Source organism: Hyla sarda, chromosome 11 (genome assembly GCF_029499605.1).
Source record: "Hyla sarda isolate aHylSar1 chromosome 11, aHylSar1.hap1, whole genome shotgun sequence".
Lineage (NCBI taxonomy): Eukaryota > Metazoa > Chordata > Amphibia > Anura > Hylidae > Hyla > Hyla sarda.
The window spans coordinates 13356746-13366640 of NC_079199.1; the positions used below are offsets into that span (position 1 = coordinate 13356746).

General features: G+C 43.0%; 1 long non-coding RNA gene across 1 annotated transcript in view; it reads right to left on the bottom strand.

Moving 5' to 3' along the window:
- The window catches only part of LOC130295211 (uncharacterized), a 63329-nt gene extending 54475 nt beyond the window's left edge, over positions 1-8854 (bottom strand). The window contains exon 1 of the long non-coding RNA XR_008848734.1: positions 8787-8854. This is a non-coding gene — a long non-coding RNA (uncharacterized LOC130295211). The remainder of the gene's footprint in view (positions 1-8786) is intronic.
- Between the last annotated feature and the right edge of the window lie 1041 nt (positions 8855-9895).

Consider the following 9895-nt stretch of genomic DNA (forward strand, 5'->3'; position numbering starts at 1 on the left):
TTTGCTGATGTGTGTTAGATTAAAGAGTTTATTGTTTAGAAATTAATCGGATTGTTTCGGGTCTTTCCAAAAAAAAAAAATTTTATTTAAAAAAAAAAGAAAAAGAAAAAAGAAATCTTTTTGGTTCAAGATAAAACAATTAAGACTGAATTTTGATTCGGATAAAGTAAAAAAAAAAAAGCATAAACAAAGGCAGGGCTGCTTGAATTAAGAAGGCATCAATGTTATAATCCGCCCCTGCCAAGCTCTAAGCCTCAAACAGTCAAACTGTTGTTGTGTCTGCCGTTCCTGTGATTGGCTCCGTAGCCAAATCCTTGTAGAGGACAATTGGAGTTGTAGTCCTCTGACAGCTGGAGTTGTAGTGCTGTTATATTAGGATATAAAGTGGTTATCCACTGTGATGTCCCAGTAAGGCATATAGTCCCGTACAGTACTTAGGCCCTGTCAGGTTGAGTCCCTCTGGGTCTTAGGGGCCCTCCTGCAGTGTCTCCCCCATAGTAATATATATTATGTATAGTGATATGTGTGTTATGGATAAAGGACCTTTGAGTTAGTCACATGATAATGTGTTCACATGATGTGTTTGTTACCCAGAGAGCACCACCTAACCAGGTGACCTGCAGCATGTCCTATGGGCTTCTGGCTCAGCCCCCCTTTTTAAGAGGGGCAGCCATTACAATCTCTCTCTTAGATACAGAGGCACAGTAAAGACCAGACGTCTCAGAGCCAGTGTCCAGCACATCTAGAGGCCTCAAGCCTCAACTAGTAATGAGTCAAGTCATCTATGTCTGTCAAGTCATCTATGTCAGTAAGTCAAGTCATCTATGTCTGCTGTCACTACCCACAGTCAAGTCAAGTCTGTAGTCAAGTCTATTATAGTCAGCATGGCTGTCCTAAAGTCTGCCAAAGTCACAAGTCCCAGCAAGCTGCGAGGTCCTTCTGTGTTACTGGCCACCTCTCTGGGATCCTGGCCTAGCTGCAAAGACTATTTCCATCTGTCTACCTCAGTAAAGTCACCGTTAACCCTAACCTGGTCTTGGACTATTATTGCCCTGCCTAACCTTGGGATAGCAGTACTACCGTTCGGGTAGTTACCAGGAAAACCACGCCCTGGCATCACGAACATTTAGGTGTGAATACCATTTGCCCCTGGGCTATAACATCTGCCCCATACACCTCATTGCACACAACCCCCCCCCCCCGTGGCACACCACACCACCATATGAAATTAGTACACATGGTGCTTAGACGAGCTTAGGAAGGATCCATGCTTGCCTTAGGGCTTATGGCTAAATGAGTCCATAATGCTGCTACTTTCTTTTTGTGAAATCACTATTTCCTGTTGGAGTTCCCTCCAACTACAAGTTCCAGGATCCCTTGCTTGCAAGTGTAAGGTCACTTTTTCCCTTCCACACATCATTTACCCCACTGATTGCAGCACAGCTGGGCTCCCTTTCATGTGTGCTGTGCTTGGAACTACAATTCCCTGAAGCCCTGTGGACAATGATCTTCCTCCCACTCAGCATTTATTTTGTATGTCTCTAAAAATGAACATTGGCATCAAAGACAGGTACCGACACTATATTATGAACTATACTGGGGGAGATTTATCAAAACCTGTGCAGAGGAAAACTTGCCCAGTTGCCCATAGCAACCAATCAGATGGCTTCTTTCATTTTTATGAAGGCCTGTGCAAAATGAAAGAAGCAATCTGATTGGTTGCTATGGGCAACTGGGCAAGTTTTCCTCTGCACAGGTTGTGATAAATCTCCCCCACTATCTTTATAGCATAGTCAAATAAAAATATCCTGGAATACCCCCTTAAAGGGAACCTGACATTAGATTTACTACATATAATGCTTGGAAATGTGTTATATCTGCTAAAATCTTCTTCCTTCTCATCAGGGATGGTATTCCCCGCCGACCCATAATTAATGGGGCGGGATTACAGACAGAGTAGACGGGACTAGGTGGACAGTTCCTGACATGGACAGAGGTGTCAGCAGAGAGCATTGTGGTGGAAAAGAAATTAAAAAAGAAAGGAAATTCCTTTGGAGCATAAAGCAGCTGATAAGTACTGGAAGGATTAAAATTTTTAAAAATAATTAATTTACAAATCTATTTAACTTTCTTGCAGCAGTTAAAAAAAAAATTTCACCGGAGTACCCATTTAATCCTATTAAAATAGACATTTTTAAAAATTTTCTTTTATTTTGTAGCTAATGTGGCATTTTTTCCCCTCTTTCTTTAAGCAGAATAAATCAGCAGAGCTCATAATCTTTTCACAGTTTTATTGGTTCAGTTCAGGTTGCAGGTACAAAAATATTGCTCCCTATGTAGAAACATTCTATCCAAAATCGTAAAACGCAGAGGACAGTGAAATCATGACGTTGGCATTCGGATATTTTACGCCGGTTATTGCAGAATCCAGGGGAAAGTTTACTTGTGATTTATTTGACTTTTTTGCCTGTTATTATTAACCCCTTCTACGTAATGAACAGAGCACCATCCTAAAAATTATTATAATAATTACACTTTTAAATATGGTGTTTTTTTTTTAAATGACTTTTCTATTCAGTTGCTCCTTTGTTCTATATCTGCCCTTTTAGGACATAGCTGGGGCAGGACTGGTGGGACATGTGAACCGAATGCTGGGTGACAGTAGGGGGCGCTAACAAATCATTTTGCTTTTTATTTTTTTATTTTGCCAAGGCAGCAAACTGAATTGTCCCATGAGTGACGGAAAGTCAATTTTTGGTTAAAAAGTATATTTAAAAGGTTAAAGGAGTACTCCTGCTCCGTCCTGCCCGGGCTGCAAAAAAAATGAAAATAAACCATCACTCACCTTCCTGGGTTCCCGCGGAGCGCCACTACAGCTGATCGGTCCTCCGGTCCATCTTCTTCATACTTGTGTGAACGAAGCATCACATGGCGCTCAGCCTATTATGGGCCGAGGCAGAACATTGCGGTGGCCGGCTATAGGCTGAGCGCCATGTGACGCTTTGTTCACACAGAAGTATGAAGAGGATGGACCGGAGGACCGATCAGCTGTAGTGGCGCTCTGCGGGAACCCAGGAAGGTGAGTGATGGTTTCTTTTCATTTTTTTTGCAGCCCGGGCAGGACAGAGCAGGAGTACTCTGCACCAGAGTACTCCTTTAATGTTTTGCCAAGATGTACAACATATGGAAAGTTTTTGAATCTGACAGTGCCCATTTAATACTGCCGCACTGTTTGTTCATATTGGCTGCTGGGTATAAGCACAAGATTAGCAGGAGGATTACATAGAGATCTGCCCCACATAGAATCATAGGAAGGTCCTCGGGGGGAGCAGCCTATAGATAACATTTGTGATCTCCAAGTCTTGGTCTCTGTAAAAGGATGGAAAATGGTACAGTACAGCTCTCAGCATGCCCGGACATGTTTCAGGGCCAATCCAGCCCCTTCATCAGACCGGGATGACTCCAGAATATTTCATCCAAATGAGAATCCAGGATAGAAGAAATATTTGCCCCCCTTGACTGTCATATAGAGAAGCCATCTCCATATTGTGGACATTCAGTTGTTGCAAAAGCACATCTCTCAGCATGTCCGGACACGTTTCTGGTCTGATCTGACTTCTTCATCAGATCGGCATAATTTCAGAATACTGCATCCAATGGGCATCCAGGATAGAAGAATTATGTGCCCCCCTTGACTGCTATATAGAGCAGCGGTCTTCAAATTGTGGACCTTTAGCTGTTTAAAAACTACAACTCTTAGCATGCCCGGACACATTTCTAGGCCGATCTGGACCCCTCATCACAACAGCATTACTGCAGAATACTGCATCCAATAGACATCCAGGATAGAAGAATTATGTGCCCCTCTTGACTGCCAGCGGTCTAAAAAATTGTGGACCTCCAGCTGTTGAAAAACTACAATTTCCAGCATGCCTGGACAGCCGTTGGCTGTCTGGGCATGGTAGGAGTTGTAGTTATTCAACAGCTGGAGGCACACGGATTGGGAAACACTGCTCACATTTTTTTTTTTACTTTTTTTTTTTACCTCCTCTATAGCCTATTGGTGCCCACATGGTGTCAACCCACCCCCACTTTTAAAAATTAGATAACCATTTAAATATTTACATTTAAAATTGATATTTTTGAATATTTTTTTTTTTGCTCTTGTATATATATTTTTTTCTTTTTCTTGCTTTTGTTTTTTAGATTTATTGCATTTGATATTGATGTGAAGTAATGCTGGCTGTGTGGAAGGCAGCGTTTGTTCCTATCAGCGAGAGACAATAATCCTTATAAGATGAGGACAGGTTTATGGGACATTCATTGTTCAGCTAGAGAAACATTATTTCAGACCCGGGCTCCGATCCCATATTCTGAAAATATGGATCCTTGCTTAAAAGTTTTTTTCTTTTTTTCCAAGTATTAGCAAAATGAGATAATTTTTTAACAAAATGTTTGTGAGAGCTGGGGGCGGAATTGGGCACACATGTTGCAGTAGTGGGCGGGATTGGGCACACATGTTGCAGGAGCGGGTGGGATTGGGCACACATGTTGCAGGAGCGGGTGGAATTAGGCACACGTTGCGGGAGCGGGTGGGATTGGACACACATGTTGCAGGAGCAGGTGGGATTGGGCACACATGTTGCAGGTGTGGGCGGGATTGGGCACACATGTTGCGGGATCCGAAGGATTGGGTACAGATGTTGCAAGAACGCAAGGGATTGAACATATGTTGTGGGGGCGGGATTGAGGAAACAGTCTTACGCAGGGCTCTACTGCATACTGAGGGGCCCTGTATACTTACTGGTGTGTGTGTGTGTGTGGGGGGGGGGGGGATGGGGCATGAACTTGTACCTTTTACGTCCTACTAACTCTTTCCTAACTCAACCAACTTTCCTACCCACTTCCCTGTGCTGGACACCAAGGGGCCAATGTTACTATATGGGGCACTATAAAGGGTCCTGGAAAAGTGCGGAGCCTAAGATGTTTGTCAAACAGCTTCTGCCGTGATAGGCTGTAGGAAATTGTCCTGGCGGTCTGGGCCAGATGGGTAGAAAAAAGAGAACGTGAACAACTCCAATCAGAGAAGATGTCACTTGTAGCCACTGGATATAACTGCACTGTAATCACTTGATATAACTGCACTGTAATCACTCGATATAAATGCACTGTAATCACTTTTTATGGTCTTCAGCAACTGTGTAGAGCTGGTATCTATCTTACAGAAATTACTTTGAAAAGTGTCCCAGTAACAATGCTTTCTGCCTTGTACTTTGACAGCTGTGATAGGAAAACAGTCATCACTCACATTGTGAGTCATGTTGCAAGATAAAAAAATGTCTCTACAACAGCTCCTAGAGGATAGGTAGGGTTGGATTAAGGTTGGAGGGCAAAAATGTAGTGTGTGCCCCATCCCCCCTTGGGAATTGAATGCCCCCTGTACAACCCCCACCCACCATCCAGCCATAGAGATAACTGTGCATTCATGCGTCTCTCAGGGGAAGTCTAATGCAATTATGGCGGCAAATGGGCCAATGACATCGAAAAAGTTAGCCACCTCCATGCGTCAACATCAGTCCACCTTTTGTTGGATGGTGGTGGCTCCAGGACACATGACCCATAGTCCCCACTCCCCACATCCAAGCCCTGAGGACACTCTAGTAGAGAAGCTGAAGTCCTGTAAGTTCAGTCTATCAGGTAATGGATATCCCATCGTGCAGCGGACTCTACAAGAGACTGTCATTAGTTTTCTTTAAACTTGTATTCAGCCTCATTTCTTTCATCTTTGCGGTTTAGTCGAAGTTTCCATTTCATGTGATCGGAAAACAAACACAATTATCATTAATATCATCCCAATCAGTGATAGAAAGGAAATGCCTGGAAGCGACGTGACTTCCTCCGATTACCGCTGAAGACACCATAGCGGCCATCATTATTGTAATCTTTATATGTTTTTGTTCTCATTTTTAATGTCCTGATTTGTTTACATCAGAGAGCTGAGTTTTATAAGACATTTAAGGATATATTCCAAATGTGGCCAGTCACTGAACTGGAACAGGTCATGGGTCCTAAAAAGTACTTAGTGTAATGGCCAATGGATGTTGACCCACTGTGTCACCTCACTCGTTTGGCTTTGGGCCATTCCCAAGGGTGTTGTTTAAGTAGTCCCCTGGTTTTCACCCTTTAAAGGGGTACTCCGCCCCTAGACATCTTATCCCCTATCCAGCTGCAGGACCCCTGCGTTCTCTGTGCAGCACCCGGTGATAGTTTAGAACACTGGGTGCGGGAGGCGGGGGTTGTGACGTCACGGCCATGCCCCTCGTGAGCTCACACCATGCCTCCTCAATGCAAGTCTATGGTAGGGGGCGTTGCCACGCCCCCTACCATAGACTTGCATTGAGCGGGCGTGGCGTGACCTCACGAGGGGTGTGGTCGGGACCTCACGACCCCTGCCACCCGCTCCAATCGTTCAAAACAAAATGTCCCGAACGCTTGGGCAGCAGAGTACCCTTTAGTCTTCTCCAGATGAGGATCTGTTCTTCGCTGCAGAGAGGCTACCAGTTTTCTGCCTCTGGGTGTGGTAATATAGGTGGCAGTTAACCAGGAAACACCAGTGAGAGGCACCAAGGGAAAAGCTTGAGCCAAGTCTGGGTACCGGCCCAGGACTTGTGCATGTGTGTGGCCAGAAATGGGCAACACTGGTTCATAGTCAGTCATGCCAGGGTCACACACAAGAGAGACAAACATGATACAAGGGAAAGGTGGAAATGGAGTCGAGAATACAGCCTGAGGTCAAACACGATAACAGAAGCACATAAGACAAACACCATTGCTGGAACACTAAAGAGACCTTGCTCAGGCAGTGTAGTGAGGGTAAGGCTAGGTTCAGACTACGGAATTTCTGCCTGAAATTCCGCTTTTAAATTGCAGCCAGAAATTCTGCTTACTAAAATGTACCTGCTAGTGAACGGGTTTTCCATTCACCAATTCACACTTCGTAATTTTAGAAGCGGAATTTGTGAACGGAAAATCTGCTTGAAAATATTCACTTGAAGAATGGCGTTGCTCATTCTTCAGGCGGATATACTTGCGGAACACATTGCAGTCTATTGGGGATGGCAATGTCCTAGCTACACTCGGAATCTCTAGACGGAAATTTTCCGTCTGGAGATTCCATAGTCTGAAACTAGCCTAATGCTGCCGGATATTTGGCTATGGAGCGATTTTGGATAAGCGCACCCCAAGGGGCAGCACTAAAAGTGTCAGCAAGAGCAGGAGAGGAAAAGGCACCATCCCATGCTGATGGAAGGAACTTGGTGGTGTTGTCTGCCAGAAGATATAGCTCACCAGGGGGAGTGAAATACTAGTTACACCTTGAAACAGGACTCTACTTATCAGGAGTCAGGCCTGGAAGGAAGCATCATATGTAGTGTTGTTCGCGAATATTCGCAATTCGAATTTTATTCTCGAATATCGCACATTCGCGAATACGCGAATATTCGCGAATATAGCACTATATATTCGGAATTACGAATATTCGTTTCTTCGCTTATGCAAATTTTAGCATATGCTAATTTTCACATATGCTAATTTTCTTATATGCGAATCTTCTCCTATGTACATTTTCGCATATACGAATTTGTTATGCACTAATTTTCTTACATGCGAATTTTCACCTATGTAAATGTCGCATACGTTAATTTTCTTATATGCGAATTTTCTGTTGTGACATTTTCCGTATATGCGCATTTTCAAATAAATTTTCTCCTATGTATATTTTCGCATATACGAATTTGTCATACACTAATTTTCTTACATGTGAATTTTCAACTATGTAAATTTCGCATTCGTTAATTTTCTTACATGCGAATTTTCTGGTATGGCATTTTCCGCACATGCGCATTTTCACATAGTCTAATGTTCTGATATGCGAATTTTCTGGTATGAACTGTTTCGCATATGCGCATTTGCAGGTATGGGAAATTTTCTTATATACGAATGTTTTATATGTGCATTTTCTCGTATGTAAATTTTCGTGTATGCGAATGTTCACCTTATGCGCATTTCCACCTATGTTCACCTTATAACTAGTGTTGAGCAGCATAAGCCATATTGGACGAATATTCGTCATATATCCGCTAAATTTGCATATTCGTGCTATATTTCCGCATATGCGAAAATATGTATAAACGGAAATTCGCATATGCGATAATTAGCATATGTAAATTTTCCCATATGCGAAAATTCGTACGCCAGTCTCACACAGTAGTATTACAGCCTTCTTTACACCACACAAGCTGGAAGCAGTGAGGGATGATCACTGTGATGTGTACTGTGAAAAAAAAATATATATTCGTAATTACGAATATATAGTGCTATATTCGTGAATATTCGCGAATATACGATATTCGCAAATAAAATTCGCATTGCGAATATTCGCGAGCAACACTTATTATAACAGATTATTTGTACAGGTTGACCCCCCCCCACCACCACCATCTTAAAATCCAGATAGCTTGGCCGAAAGACACACCATTTTAGATGACTTTCTAGGACAGTGGTTCTCCAACCTGTGGACCTCCAGATGTTTCAAAACTACAACTCCCAGCATGCCCGGACAGCCGTTGGCTGTCCGGGCATGCTGGGAGTTGTAGTTTTGCAACATCTGGAGGTCCGCAAGTTGAAGATCACTGGTCTAGGAGATATCTGATGGGTCACAGATGTTGAGAGCACTCCGCACAGTATTTCACATAATTACAGACCTAACTAATTGTTCTATTTTTTACCAAAATTTGCTGGTCCCTGTTCCAAGTGATCACATAGGGGGAGATTTATCAAAACCTGTGGAGAGGCAAAGTTGCCCAGTTGCCCCTAGCAACCAATCAGACCCCTACTTTCATTTTTAACAAGGCCTCTGCAAAATGAAAGCAGAGATCTGATTGGTTGCTATGGGCGACTCAGCGACTTTACCTCAGGATGGGTTTTGATAAATCTCCCCCACAAGGAGTCGGAATTGTTGTCGGAGCCAACGTCGGAGTGTTTTGGAGTTAACGAAGAGTTGGAGTGAGTCGGAGTTTGGGGAAAAAAAGAGGAGTTGATGTTAGAATCATTGGAAAAATAGAGGAGTCTCAATTAGTCAGTCACAGTGTTAAAAAATTGGGGGTGAGGGTCTATTCACACGGTGGTACCTTTGTAGATTTCGAGTTGTCATGTAGAAAAATGGAAGTCGGAATTGAAGGTTTGGCTCACCAACAATACAGTCTAGTGTGAGAGTTGTGTAGTATATAGTGAACGGCGGTGGTCCCCGACATAGGGGGAGATTTATCAAAACCAGTGCAAAGGAAAAGTTGCCCAGTTGCCCATAGCAACCAATCAGATTGCTTCTTTCATTTTGCAGAGGCCTTGTTAAAAATGAAAGAAGAGAGCTGATTGGTTGCTATGGGCAACTGGGCAACTTTTCCTCTACACAGGTTTTGATAAATCTCCCCCACAGTCCTCAGGGCCCCCCTCCCCAACATTCCAGCTTTTTTCAGTTACTCTATTGGAATAGAACAGGTACAAATTAAAGGGGTTATCCAGGAAAAAAATTTTTTTTTATATATCAACTGGCTCCAGAAAGTTAAACAGATTTGTAAATTACTTCTATAAAAAAAATCTTAATCCTTTCAGTACTTATGAGCTTCTGAAGTTAAGGTTGTTCTTTTCTGTCTAAGTGCTCTCTGATGACACGTGTCTCGGGAACCGCCCAGTTTAGAAGAGGTTTGCTATGGGGATTTGCCTCTAAACTGGGCGGTTCCCGAGACACGTGTCATCAGAGAGCACTTAGACAGAAAAGAACAACCTTTACTTCAGAAGCTCATAAGTACTGAAAGGATTAAGATTTTTTAATAGAAGT